General features: G+C 38.8%; 1 long non-coding RNA gene across 1 annotated transcript in view; it reads left to right on the top strand.

Moving 5' to 3' along the window:
• The window catches only part of LOC111095048, a 71,778-nt gene that overhangs the window by 1,340 nt on the left and 54,830 nt on the right, over positions 1-15,608 (top strand). The window contains exon 2 of the long non-coding RNA XR_005356546.1: positions 14,145-14,260. This is a non-coding gene — a long non-coding RNA (uncharacterized LOC111095048). The remainder of the gene's footprint in view (positions 1-14,144; positions 14,261-15,608) is intronic.

The following is a 15,608-nucleotide window of genomic DNA, read 5'->3' as shown; positions in this document are numbered from 1 at the left end:
CAGGGCAGATATTTCATAACCCTCGAAGCATGAAGGATAAAATACTGGAAAGTGATCCACACCTAAAAAATGACATGACAGTTTGGGGCGTGTGGTGGCTCAGTCAGTTAAGCATCCGCCTGGTGATTTTGGCTCATGTGGTACCAGAGTTGTGAGATGGAGCCCAGGTTGGGTTCTATGCTGGGTGTGGAGCCTGCTTACGATTCTCTGTCTCCCTCTCCTCCTGACCCCCCACCCCCTATTCCCTCTCTCTAAAAAAAAATTAAAATTTTAGAAAAATAATGTTACAGTTTGCCAAGGTGCAGAAAAATGCTTCTCAACATAAGTAATGTGAGATGATAATTTGAATGAATGTTCAAACTACCTTTTTTTTTTTTTTTTTTTAAAGATTGTATTTGTTTCTTTAAGAGGGAGAGCTAGGGAACACAAGCAGGGGGAGCAGCAGCAGGAGCCCTGAGCCGAAGGCAGATGCCTAACTAGCTGAGCCACCCAGGTGCCCCAGAACTACTCTTGACTATTTTTATACGAAGAAAGCAAACACTTTTCATTCTCAATGTTTCTAATATTTAAATTGGAGTGTGCTAAGTACCATTTGCATTATAATTTTCATTTCTCTGTGCATTTGTAATGGTAATCGGATGAGTATCTGTAATCTTTATTTCTAAAAAGATTTTATTTATTTATTCATGAGAGAGAGAGAGAGGGAGGCAGAGACACAGGCAGAGGGAGAAGCAGGCTCCATGCAGGGAGTCCCATGTGGGACTCGATCTCGGAACCCCAGGATCACGCCCTGGGCTGAAGGCTGCGCTAAACCGCTGAGCCACCCGGGCTGCCCAGTATTTGTAATCTTTTGATAGAAAACTTTAAATCATTATTTTCTCTCTCTTTTTTTAAACATTTAATATATATATATATTTTTTTTTTAAGACTTTATTTATTCATAGAGATGCAGAGAGAGAGAGAGAGGCAGAGGCACAGGCAGAGGGAGAAGCAGGCTCCATGCAGAGAGCCTGACGTGGGACTTGATCCCACGACTCCAGGATCATGCCCTGGGCTGCAGGCGGCGCTAAACCGCTGCGCCACCGGGGCTGCCCAAATCATTATTTTCTCATTGATTATCAAGCTCACTTTACCATATTCAGTATGCTTGGTCACTCTATGGTCCTGCATTCCTGTGCAAAGTAAGGACCACCTGCATGTAGCTGAGTATCCTGAGTGAGTTATTTTAGCTGTCTGTGGCTCATTTTTTTTTTTCACCTGGAAAATGGAGATAATGATGGTATCTACCTCATAGGGATGTTATGATGGTTATCTGAGTTAATATCTATAAAGCAATTAGAACAAATAATAGGTAATTAGTAGGTTAATAGCATTAATTGAATGCCCCAGTATATATTATTGTATGGCCATATTTTAACTTTTAAATAATCCCTTATTGTTGGAAATTTACAGTGTTTGTAATTATCTGTGATAAACAGTGTTGCAGTGATCATCTGTGTACATGGATCTTTGAATACTAGGTGTTTCTGTTGGATAAATCCTTTAAGAAATTTTTTTTAAAAAGATTTTATTTATTTGAGAGAGAGCATGAAAGAGCAGAGAGCAAAGGTGGGGAGGAGAGGAGAGAGGCAGAGGGAGAAGCAGACTCCTCACTGAGCCGGGAGCCTGATGTGGGGCTTGATCCCAGGACCTGGAGGTCATGACCTGAGCAGAAGGCAGAAAGTTCACCTGAGCCACCTAGTGCCCATTAGATAAATTCCTGAGGAGGATAGTTGGCATTACATAAAATGACCACTTACAAATTTAATAAATATTTCTAGATTGCTTTCCAAAAATGTACAAGGACGTGAGTCCCTATTTCCCCATAGTCACACACATTCTGAAACCTTTTAAATTTCTAACTTGATAGGCAAAAATGATATCTGATTTCAACTAGTATTTCTTTAATAAGAAGTGAGCTTGATCATTTTCACATGTTTATGGACTATTTTGTATGTCTCTTCCTGAAAGGCCAGTTATAGTTCTTTGCTTATTTTCCTATTGATGTGTCGTTTTCATAGTGACTTTTTTCCTGTTTTCCTTTATTTTCACCTATTAAGTAATGAAATCAAATGTTGCAAAAACAGTCGCATATACCACCTAAATAAAAATAAAGTTGATGCAGTTTTTCCTTATTTATCAGTCCTTCATTCTAGGCAATAACCTATTTCCTTATAACTTAAAAAAACCCTTGTTTTAAAACAATTATAGAAATTGATAAAATAGCACCAGAAATTGATAAAGTAACACACAGAGCTTTGTGAACCCCTTATCCAGTTTCTCCCAGTGATGGCATTTTATATGGTTATAGTACAATATCAAAACCAGGAAATTGGGATCCCTGGGTGGTGCAGCGGTTTAGCGCCTGCCTTTGGCCCAGGACGCGATCCTGGAGACCCGGGATCGAGTCCCACATCGGGCTCTCGGTGCATGGAGCCTGCTTCTCCCTCTGCCTATGTCTCTGCCTCTCTCTCTGTGACTATCATAAATAAATAAAATTAAAAAAAAAAGGAAAAAAAAAACCCAGGAAATTGATATTGGCACAAAATTGTTGATTACAGTTTTTTTCCCTCTGTGTATGTCAAGTTTTATGCAGTTTTATCTCATTTATAGAATTGTATAACCACCACCATAATCAAGATACAGAACTCTTTCTTTTCTTTTTTTTTTTTTTTAATTTATTTATGATAGTCACAGAGAGAGAGAGAGAGAGGCAGAGACACAGGCAGAGGGAGAAGCAGGCTCCATGCACCGGGAGCCCGATGTGGGATTCGATCCCGGGTCTGCAGGATCGCGCCCTGGGCCAAAGGCAGGCGCCAAAATGCTGTGCCACCCAGGGATCCCCAAGATACAGAACTCTTATCCCCCAAAAAGGAACTTCTTTGTATTACACATTTGTATTTGCACTTATATCCATCCTCGTGTCCTAGCAACCACTGATCTGTTCTTCATCTCTTTAGTTTTATCATTTTAAGAATGGTATACAAATACAAATATGTAAGTATGTAGTCATTTCAGATTGGAATTTCTTTTTTTTAATATTTTTTTAAAGATTTATTTATTTATGATAGACATAGAGAGAGGCAGAGACACAGGAGGAGGGAGAAGCAGGCTCCATGTCAGGAGCCCGATGTGGGACTCGATCCCAGGACTCCAGGATCGCGCCCTGGGCCAAAGGCAGGTGCCAAACTGCTGAGCCACCCAGGGACCCCCAGATTGGAATTTCTTTTTAAGATTTTTTGTATTCATGAGAGACAGAGAGAGGCAGAGACCCAGGCGGAGGGAGAAGCAGGCTTCCTGCAGGGAGCCTAATGCAGGACTGGATCCCAGGACCCTGGGGTCACGCCCTGAACCGAAGGCAGATGCACCACCCAGCCACCCAGGTGCCCTGAGATTGGAATTTTCTACTGAGCATAATGTCCCTGAGAGCCATCCAAATTGTTTGTATCAATAATTTATTCCTTCCTACTGCTGAGTAGTATCCCACTCTATGGATACCAGAGTTTGTTTGACCATTTGCCCCTTGAAGGACATTTGGGTTGTTTCCTGTTTTGACAGTTGTGAGTAAAGCTGATATGAATATTCATGCACAGGTTTTTGTGTGAGTGTAAGTTTTCATCTCTCTAGGATAATTGTCTAAAAGTATGACTACAGGGTGGCAGTATGGCAAACGGATTTTAGGTTTATAAGAAACTGCCAAATTATTTTCCAGAGTGGCTGTACCATTTTACATCCCCACAGTAATATATGAATGATGCGGTTTCTCTGCATATTTGCCAGCATTTGGTATTATCACTTTTTTATTTTAGATATTCTGCTGGGGTGTAATGATACCTCATTGTGGTTTCAATTTGCATTTCCCTAAGAGTTGATAATGTTGGACATCTTTTTGTGGGCTTAGTTACTATTCATAACTCTTCCTCGGTACAATGTCTCTTTACCCATGTCTTTCACCCATTTTCTTACTGAGTTGTTTGTTCTTTTTTGCTATTGAGATTTGAGACCTCCCTATATATTCCAGGTGAAATTCTCTGTCAGGAAGGTGGTTTGCAACTGCTTTTCTCCAGTCTGCAGCTTGTCTTTTCATCTTTTTAATAGAGACTTTTACACCGCAAATGATTTAATTTTTGATAAACTTTAGCTTATATCACTTTCTTTTATGGCTTTCTTATTGATTGTTAAGTGCTCATGCATTAGGGGAATTAATCGTATGACAGGTATGTTGGAAATAGCTTTCCAATTTTTATGTTAGTTAATTCATGGCACTTTGTTCCATATCAAATCTTCATCATTTTAATTTGTTTTATCTTTTGTACTGTTACCTCTTCCTTTAAATTCTTTCCTTTTTTGCCTTCTCTCTGCTCTGTGATTTTACTCAAGTGCCCTAAACTCTTAAAGTCTTTAGAAAAAACTCTCAATTCCTGACATCTTAATACACTCACTTTTTATGCTCTGTATATTTTTTCCAGCTGATCTCATGTATTCTCACAGCTTCAACTATAATCCCTAGCTTTGATTTGTATGTATAGTTCCCAGCTGCTTGGATATTTTCACAAGGCTATCCTTCCATCTCCTGAAACTCAAATGTCCCCAGAGGAAATCATTATTCTTCCCAATTTGGTTAAGGACATTCCCATCAATCTAGGCTAGAAACTGCAGCATCATCTTTACCTTTTCCTTTCTCTTATGAACACGTGATATGTGTTCACCAGTGGTCACCAGTTCCTACTGACTTATTTTGCAGAGTCCGTTAAGTCTCTTTTTCCCTGGTTCAGACTCTGATCATCACTAATTTGAGATGACATAGTTGTCTCCTAAATGATATTCCCATGTCTTCTCCCTTTCAGTCTATCCTATACATTATTGTGATTGTTGTCTTCCTGGGACAGAATCCAGGTTTATCATTCTTCTCAAAATCCTACGATAAAAAGAGAAAGTAGGGGCAGCCTCGGTGGTGCAGTGGTTTAGCGCCTCCTGCAGCCCGGGGTGTGATCCTGGAATCCCTGAGTCCCACGTCAGGCTCCCTGCATGGAGCCTGCTTCTCCCTCTGTTTGTGTCTCTGCCTCTCTCTCTCTCTCTCTCTCTCTGTGTGTGTGTGTCTCTCTTTCTCGTGTCTCTCATGAATAAATAAATAAACTTAAAAAAAAGTAAGTAAAAAAACAACCCCCCCCCCAAAAAAAACTAATGAATAAAAATATAACAATGGGTGGATGAGAGACTAAAACTTTTATGGAAGATAAAGTATATGTATAAGTCTGACAATTTAAAAATCTGAGAATTGCTGTTTCCTTAGAAAAATATAAATTACCAAACTTGAATTTAAAAAAACCTGAAAAAGTCCAGAATAATGAAAGGGATGTAGAAGATTTATCATTTGAAATGGTACTAGACCTAGTGTTAGTTGCTATGGAGGAGGAACAAAAATCCAAAAGAAGCATACCCTCTCTGAGACCTATAATGAATTTAAAGGCCCACTAAAAGTTTTTTTCAAAATCAACACTAAGCATGTTTTACTTAATAGAGCACAGGTTGTATCTAGCAAAGCAAGAGAATGTGACTGGTTAGATTACTTCTTGATTCTTTTAAGTTTATGGACTTTATATATTTTTTTTCCAAGTCAGATCTCTTGCATATAGAAACGACAAACAGAACAGAGATTTTTTGGTTTTGTTTTTCACATTATTTTTGTTCTCTGGAAACCTCAAGATGGCAGCATTTTACTTTAGAAGGTGTTTACTGCCTGTAGTACCCATCATGCTTTTCTATTTATATTAGCACCAGGAGCCAGGCTGTCCATAGGGGGAGGGAGACAGGTTGGTGTGTGGATTTCAAAATATTCTGACCTTTTACATTCTTCTCTAATTTACCATCTACAACCTCTGTAAATTGGTACTTGAGGTAAGCCTTCAGGTAAGCAGTTTCAGGTATTTTATTCTAGCTACATCTGTCCCACTCCAGCTAAATAGCTGATTTTTCTGTTCCCAACATGCTGCTTGCCACTTAGAAGTTAGGCAGTGGAGAGTCAATAGTATAATAGTGCAATAGTATCAGACCTTGCCCAGACTGAAATGGTCTCCTTGCCTCCTTAGAGCCTCTTTTCCAAACTTCCTATCGTATCATTCTCTTTTTTTTTTTTTAATTTATTTTTTATTGGTGTTCAATTTACTAACATACAGAATAACACCCAGTGCCCGTCACCCATTCACTCCCACCCCCCGCCCTCCTCCCCTTCTACCACCCCTAGTTCGTTTCCCAGAGTTAGCAGTCTTTACGTTCTGTCTCCCTTTCTGATATTTCCCACACATTTCTTCTCCCTTCCCTTATATTCCCTTTCACTATTATTTATATTCCCCAAATGAATGAGAACATATAATGTTTGTCCTTCCTTCTCCGACTGACTTACTTCACTCAGCTCGTATCATTCTCTTACTTCCAACCATCCTATGGCTTTCCAATGCAATAAAAATAAACCCAAACTCCTTACCATGACCTGTGTGCTCTATAGGGTCTGGCCCTCCCTGCTTCTGTGACCTCATCCTTTGTCATTCTCCTTGCCAGCTTGCTTTGTTCTAGCCACTAGTCTTGCTGCTCTTTAACACACTGAGATTGTTCACCTCAGGGCCTCTGCACTTTCTGATTATCTCTCACTTTTGCATGTTTTTTTATTTAAGTCCCAAGTGTCACTTCTTCAAACAGGACTTCCCTGACCACTGTCCTCCCCCTGACCTTATCCTTGCCCTGGTTTATTTTTCTTCATTGGAAGAATATTACTATCTAATAATTTATTGTTTGTTTTTCTCAAGCAGAATTAAGTTCCATGGAGGATTAGGACTTTGTTTACTCCTTTTTCCTCTTTGAACCTAGAAATAAGCCTGACACGTCATACATGCCCAATAACTAGTTGTTGAATGAATGAAAAAGTGAAGCAAATCACATCACTTTCAGTCAATCTGATGTCTCTATTTCATCTCTTTTGTATATGGCAGTATGCCAGATACTCGGAAAGTAACAGTCTAAATCCTAATGAGGCAGTCTTACTGACACTAACTCATTGAATTTTTTAGACACCCATGATTATCTACGTTTATTAAAGGCATTTGATTTTAAAAAGTCTCTCCTGAATTGTCACTAAGGCAAAAACGGTTAGATAAATGATGGCAGTTAGGTATTTTTAGCATTTAAGTAATTTAAAAAACATTGAAGTTAGCATCAGAGTATTCTATTATAGATCTGTGGGATTATTTTTTTTTTAAGGTTTTATTTATTCACAAGAGACGCAGGGAGAGAGGCAGAGACCTAGGCAGAGGGGAAGCAGGCTCCCTGCAGGGAGCCCGATGTGGGACTTGATCCCAGGACCCTGGGATCCTGACCTGAGCCAAAGGCATACGCTCAACCACTGAGCCACCAGGCGTCCCTGTGGAATTAATTCTTAAATGAAGTAAATATCATAGAGAAGTTATGCAAGTTACCTAAAGAACTTGTCACTTTTGTCAAGAGTATCTGGATTACTAATCCCGGATGTTATTTTGTCTGCAAAACAGCTCTGAGGCTTAGAATATTGAGGCTGCAAAGAGAAGAGTGTAAATAATGAAGATGTAAATTCAATTATGGCTATGTCCCCATTACAGTTCTTTTTTTGGTAATAGCAACATACCATGTCCTCAATTTATAAATGGAATTGCATTGGATGTAAGCATGTGGAAGGAGAAATTATGAAAAGTTCTTGGTAAATAAAAAGCAATTCATTAAATATTCCCAGCCGTATGGATCTACTCAAAATATTTGATTCAGTTTTGCAACTACATAGAACCCTCAAATTTAATTATAATTTAAATAGTATTCTGTTCTGAAACATATTAAGATAATTCTCCATATTCTTTTATTTTAAGTAATAATAAACATTTGCTCAAATATATTAAATGTCTTCTTATTTGAAGTGGAATTGGGAATTAAACCAAACCGTTTGTTTTTTCATGGTAACACACTGAGTGTCCCTGTCTGTCATTTTTGTAAATGCTCATTACCTTAGCTCTTATTATTAAAAAAAAAATCATTTTGAGGTCAACTAGGTGGCTTAGTGGTTGAGTGTCTGCCTTGGGCCCAGGGTGTGACCCCGTGGTCCCAGGTTCAAGTCCCACATCGGGCTCCCTGGATGGAGCCTGCTTCTCCTCTGCCTGTGTCTCTGCCTCTCTCTCTCTCTCTGTGTCTCCATGAATAAATAAATAAAATATTAAAAAAATAATTTTGATTATTTTCATGTTTACCATATTATAACTAATAATATCTGTAAATTCTAAAGTGTGTACAATGTGTTGGACACATTAATCAAGCACATTCACATTGCTTGATTGATACTAATGGACTAGCCTTGGAACCCAGTCACCATTTCTAATACATTTTCAATGGGAAAATGGACTCAAAGTTTACTTATTTAAAGTTTTTATTTATTTGTTAGAGAGAGAGTGCGCGAGCGAGCATGTGCACGCACAAGAAGGGGTAGGGCGGAGGGAGAAGCAGACTCCTAGCTGAAGCAGGGAACCCGATTCAAGGCTCAATCCCAGGAGCCTGGGATCATGACCTGAGGCAGACGCTTAACTGACTGAGCCACCCAGGTGCCCTTGGACAAATGAAACTACTATTACTACTACTATTTTTTTTTAATTTTTTTTTTACAAATGAAACTTCTTAACACTATGTATTTATAAGAAGAGACCTACTTAAATTGGGTGACTGCAGTGAATAGAAACCTATGCAGCATAACAAATTGGATTAAGTTAGAATAACTTTTGTGTGTAGGAGCATATTGAAGCTCTTTCGTATTTTACTTCCAAATAGCGTTCTTGGCATTTAAAGATATTAATGCTGACATTGTTCTCTGCCTGTTTGCAAAACTAGAGAGTCTGATGTGTGTATTACTTGTAGTTACTTCCACAGTAAACAGCATTCTTGTGAATTCTATCTCTTGACTGTGATGTGGCAAGGTACTTTAGTAGCAGTACCTCTCTACCCTCTCTCCTAAAGTTTGCCTTTCCCCAGATAGCTCCATTGTCTGTGACTGCCATAGTTGGCAAAGTTTGTTGCTGCTGTTGCTGTATCTACACATCCGCATCGATATGATTCGGTGAAACCTTGTTAGTGCACTTCAGCTCACTCTTGCTTTGACTCACTACAGGTTAATTCATTAGAGGGAGGTCATTTTGATGGAGAACTCAAAATCTCCTTACTTAAAGTGGTATGACAAGATAGCCACTTATTCTTCTGGCATGCCAGGGTAGATATGATGGACATCTGTGCTTTATCCATACTCAGCATCCCAGTTTCCTATGTTGAGGTAGAAATATCCTTCTTTAGGGAAGCACCCTCTTTCGGTTGAGGTTCATTTTTTTTTTAATTTTTTAATTTATTTATGATAGTCACACACAGAGAGAGAGACAGAGACATAGGCAGAGGAGAAGCAGGCTCCATGCAGGGAGCCTGACGTGGGATTCGATCCTGGGTCTCCAGGATCGCGCCCTGGGCCAAAGGCAGGCGCTAAACCGCTGCGCCACCCAGGGATCCCTCGGTTGAGGTTCAGCTGGAGTTGAACCTTCTTCCTCTGGAGTCACTGTTCGATACATGAAAGCCCTGGCCATAGAGGCAGTTCATAGAGACTGTGATCCAGGCAGGCCAGTCACAGCCATAAACATCAGTTTAGGATTTTCTACTGGAACCAGTGAGAAAGAGAAACTTTCTTTTGTTCTCTGGGGTTGCTAAGCCTACACCTTCCGATGGCCATTTTGCCACCACTTGACCACTGAGAATGATAGCAACATGGGGCAAGCCACGCTGGGAGATGGAAAATCTACAAACTTGATTGCTTAAGTTAATTGACTTGGTTTCTGCTTCTTGCAACCAAAAGAATCTTGGATAACACAATGGGGATGACCGTAAACCACATCTCAAGAGCAGTGATGTTGCTCTATTTGTGTTCTCAAGGATGTAAACAGTTACAGTGAGGACTTCTGTTACTATCAAGGTGGGGCCCACTAATTCAGTTGTTGACATTTTCCTGAAGAGCAGAAAGTGTGCTTCAGGTTGCTGATGTCGTGTTTTAGAATTCTGCTTCATTGTCCTTTATCTTATTTGTAAAACTCGAGTGGCAGAGAGCGATAATTAGGGAAGGGCTTGTGGTATATCATCTTGTCAACTCTGTAATTGTAAAACAAATCTTAGTATTTGGTTGAAACGTATAGTAATTAATCAGTAGAAGGGCAAATTTCAATTGAGGTACCGAAGAGTGTCCATGTGATGGATGTGCATTTGAATTTAGGCTGTTTTCCAGCCTTACGATAATAGTCAAGTTATTTAATCTCTCAGCCTCTCAAATTTAAAATGGATATAATAATCCTGCCTGATATAGCACTTTTTTTAATAATTTTTTTAAAAAATTTATTTATGATAGTCACACACACACAGAGAGAGAGAGAGAGAGAGAGAGAGAGAGAGAGGCAGAGACATAGGCAGAGGGAGAAGCAGGCTCCATGCAGGGAGCCCGATGTGGGATTCGATCCCGGGTCTCCAGGATCGCGCCCTGGGCCAAAGGCAGGCGCTAAACCGCTGTGCCACCCAGGGATCCCACTTTTTAAGAAAAAAATAATAGGTGGATTAAATTAAGAATAAGATTAGAACAGTGCCTGGGCATAGTAAGTCCTCAAAATACGTTAGTTATGATGATTCTTCCCCCTTGTTTTTGGGCATTAGAGCATGTGGTCCAGAAAGGAACTCCAGATCTGCACGTGATGATACCATCTTCATCTGTTTCTCCAGACACGTTTGGACATGAGTGTGGCAGCCCAACGTACACAGACAGACCCTAGGCTAGACTTTAGCATGCTTTTAGTCTCTTGTGGGCTACTGGTTAATATAGAAATGCAACAAAATATGACTGCTATATCAGGATTGTATTCAGCCTTGAAGCAATTTCCATTTTTATACGTTCACTTATACCAGTTTGTATGATAAGAAATCAATGAGAAGAGAACTATCTTGGCAAGAACCCTGCCTAGTAAAAAGGTGTTTTCTTAGACTGTGTATGCCTTTAAACATAGTTATTTAAAAATTCGTTATTTCCTTGCAAAAATGTGATTACAGCATTATAAAGAACACATTGTAGTTGCACAATAGCCTTCATTCAGCTCTCTTCAAGCAAATATTGTAGATGTCTAGCGTAAGTACAACCACATGTTATAAAGGAAGTAAGTGAAAGGATGTAGCATCTAAAATTGGTCAGAAAATCAGAGAAAGGTTGGCTTTTTTGGTACATTTTTAGCCGTTATTTCTTGGCTTGAATTGCTCAATGCGAACTTCTGTGACAGGAACAAACTTTTAGAGAATGAAAATAATGCATTAAAATCATTTAATACCTTTTTTTTTTTTTTACTGAGATTGATCTTAGTTTCAAGTAAATAATTACCCGTATCTCTCATTATGACTGCCTTTAATACTTTTCAGCCTTCTTCATTGTCAGACTGCCAACTATCGAATATTATAGCTGTCAGCCTGAGTCTAGAAGTAACCCTTTTAAATTTCTTGCTTCTAATCTGTAGTAGAGAGGGTAATTAGATTTTCTTTCTTTCTTGAACTCTCCTGAAAGTGCCCAAGGGAAAGGAAAGGAAAGGAAAGGAAAGAACGGTAAAGGACGCAAGGAAAGGACGGAAAGGGGAAAGGGCAAAGTCCTTCCCCCATTATTAGCGACATGAAAGGAAAGGAAAGGCAAGGGACGGAAAGGAAAGGCATGGGAAAGGAAAGGACCACAGGAAGGAAAGGAACGGACCGCGTTCCAGGCACACAGGGAAGGCTTACCTTCAGGGGCACGTCACGTCCATTCTTCTTTTCCGTCCTACCTTTCCCTTCCTTCCCTTCCCTTCCCTTCCCTTCCCTTCCCTTCCCTTCCCTTCCCTTCCCTTCCCTTCCCTTCCCTCTTTAAAAAAAACAAGGGGCTTGAACTTAAAACTCTGAAATCGAGACCTGAGCTTAGATCAAGAGTCAGACACTTAACCAGCTGAGCCACCCAGGTGCCCCAGATTCTTTCTAAAACAAAAATGAACAGGCTCTGAGTGTGAATCAATTTTCTATTGACGAATTGAGTGACCTTAGTGTATTGGTTTGCAGTTTTTTTCCCCTAAGATTTTTTTTTTTTTTAAGATAGAGCAAGCATGAATTGGGGGAAGGGCAGAGGGAGAGGGGGAGATGCAGACTCCCAGCTGAGCAGGGATCCCCACATCGACCTTGATCTCAGGACCCCAAGATCATGACCTGGGCTGATGCCAGACACTTCTCCAACTGAGCCACCCTGGGTATTTAAAGGCTTCCATTACTTACTTCTGATTTTCTCAGCGTGTCCAGATGAGGAGCTAGCCTTTGGTTAAATAATATGCCTTTATAATAAACTAAACTTTTCAGAGACTTTTTCTGGAGCTAAGACCTATACTTAAACATAATTTATTTTCACTCGCTTATTACCTTGTTCCTGACTTTCCAACAGGAGTATTTAATGTCAAGAGGAACATATCTAGATTCTATATTTTCTATCAGCTGTTCTTCCAAATTCACCCCTTTCCCTTCCCTGCCAAGCCAAGACAATCATGACCTCATCACTATTTTCTCAACATACCTTGCTTATACATAATATTTAAACTTTTGCTTTAAAAAAAATAAAAAATAAACTGTTGCTTTGAGTTAAGGCACATTTTTCTACCCTCTCAACCATCTTCTATTTCTTTGTTTTCTTATTTCTTTTATTTTTCTTTTTGTTTCCTTATTTCTTTTATAAGTTATCTCTGTGGGCAACATGAGGCTTGAACTCATAACACTGAAATCAAAAGTTGCATGCTTTGCCAACTAAACCAGCCAGGCACCCCTCTTCTCATGTTTCTTAAGTCATCTCACAGACTAATGTTTTCATGACTCTAACTCTGGCCCACATGAATCACTTCCCATTGTAATTGCCTGTAACTACATGGTTTTTCCCATTGGGGAGCTGATGAAATACTACTACTTACCATTCTCTGTTTGGGTGTATATATGCTTATTATCTCTAAGTATGCTATTATCTACTCTGAGCAAATGTATGTTCCTCCTTCAGTACAGAGAAGAAAAGAATATTGTTAATATTCCTTTTATATTCTTCCCATTATCTTATGTCTGATAGAAAGGAAATGACATGTATTCAATGAGGGATGACAGAGCAGCACAGGAAGGCTAGTGATTTGAGCAAAATTTTTTGCCCTTCTTTGTATGTATCTTTATTTCTCTTGGCACAAGACTTCTTTGTATAAAGGAGCCTGGATATTTTCATGCTTCATCAGAGGGGGGAGGAAAAGTGATGCCTTAATCACTCACGTATATGTGTGCACAGGGCTTTAAAAGAAACCAGGGTTCAAGGGATCGAGTTGCTTACACAGAAGTGAAGTATCAGGTCCACTTGTAGACCTAGGATGGTTTCAGGCATTTTTTTTCAGATAGAAGATTTCTTGTCTGAAGTCCAAGTACATGATTGATATATTCTCTAATCATGGACACGTAATATGTCCAATTATGAAAGAACATCTGTTATTAACTTGTTATTTCCATCTCCATGTTTATGTTTTGTCAAAGGGAATCTTTTCCATTGTTTCTTCTCCATTTTTAAGCCACTCTAATGGAGAATTTGCTCTACTTATTTTTTTTACATTCCAGATGCAAGTTATTTTATTCTTACTCTACTTGTTTTTTTATTTTTATTTTTATTTTTTTCTAACTACTTGTTAATGAGTCATTTAAATCCTGTGGGTTTTCTTGACCTAAATTCCAAGTGGTTTTTTTTTTTTTTTAATCTCAGAACATGGTGGACACTTATTAGAGATGAATAAAATCCTTCCTGGAAATAAAATGTGTATCATTAATTGGGCAAGCCATCAGTCTTCACTTAATAATTCATGGAACCCAGCAAAGGATTCAGAGATATCTGAATTGTTTGGTTACAACAGGATGCTAGTGATGGTAAAGTCAGAAGAGCCTCATTTCAGCCCAGTTAGTTTTATGCTGATGAAATTTCTGCTCTAAATATGCACACTATTTTTTTTCAGTGTAGGCAACTATCTCAATGATCCACCTGCCCCATCAGGAAGGAAGGAGCTGAGTGGCAGCCTCACCACTGTGAGTGAAGTTTCAAAGCAAAGAGCCACATTTCTATAGATGCAAGGTCAGTATATGTCAAAACACGGCTATTTATTTCTAAATAATCAGAAATTAAAGATCTCTGCAATGCCGTGTTCCAGTTTGTGTTGACCCAGCCCCATTCTTTTTCTGGCACCATAACTGGCGTACAAAATGACACAAGGGATCAACCTGCTGCAATTTGACCACCTGCACTCCTACGTTCTTCCCCAAAGTTTATTATAAAGAATGTTTAATTATAGATCTGGCTAACTACACAAAGCAGACACATATAACATATAAAAAGCTTTTTATTGCCAGATAAATGCTTTCTCAGTTGCAGTCATATTGAATGGCAAGTGATGATACCCAAGGATTTGCTAATTACAGGTCTAAATTCCCAGTAGATTATACTGAGGTTATACCCTGGACTCCACCTCCTATTTCAATGCAGAGGCATGAATTCAAATTAGGTAAAACTTCTGACTATACCTATTATAGCTAAAAACTTCTGTTTCTTTTTTTTTTTTTTTAAAGATTTTATTTATTTATTCATGAGAGACAGAGAGAGAGAGAGAGAGAGAGAGAGGCAGAGACACAGGCAGAGGGAGAAGCAGGCTCCATGCAGGGAGCCCGACGTGGGACTCGATCCCGGGTCTCCAGGATCATGCCCTGGGCTGAAGGCAGGCGCTAAACCGCTGAGCCACCCGGGCTGCCCAAAACTTCTGTTTCTTGAATCAAAAAGGCAAAGGGTTAGTATAAACTATATTTAAAATACATTAAATAATAGGGTAATAGTGGCATTTGGTGTTCTTATAATTTTATACAAGATAATTCTGATATTGTCACATTTATTTCCCACCCCTTTCTTGTGAATAATGTGGTCCTTCATAGGTTCTTGGTGGAGATTTGGAAGTTTGAAGGGAAAATGTCATATAAGAGAAAAAGTTTGAAAAATAATCCAAATTTTTATTCCATTATACTTACAAGCAACTTTTGAGCTCTTATCATTCTTTAGCTGCCTGGTGGAAAATAACTGCTTATAACTATAGTGCTTAGATAGATTTTGCTGTCACTTTCTACTTTCTGGGTATTGTCCAATTGTCCATTTATTCTTTGCTTATAGAGAATCATGGTTCAACAATTATATATTAGGCCAACCTTGTAACATCAGTTTTCAGTATGGCCACACATTAATGAAAGTTCTTTCACGGAAAATTTTTATGTTCTGTTAAGAAAAAGATCTATTTGTATAGGATTATTCTATTAATAATTTTGGGTGTCCTATTAACCTCAATTATCCCATTTAAATATTAAAAATTTATGTTTAAATAAGAAATACATTCACATATAAAAATTTGGAAGTTATAAAATATATATACAGTGAAAAGTGA

Source organism: Canis lupus, chromosome 3 (genome assembly GCF_011100685.1).
Source record: "Canis lupus familiaris isolate Mischka breed German Shepherd chromosome 3, alternate assembly UU_Cfam_GSD_1.0, whole genome shotgun sequence".
Lineage (NCBI taxonomy): Eukaryota > Metazoa > Chordata > Mammalia > Carnivora > Canidae > Canis > Canis lupus.
The sequence above is the reverse complement of the archived record's forward strand: the minus strand, read 5'-3'. Positions and strand labels throughout refer to the sequence as shown.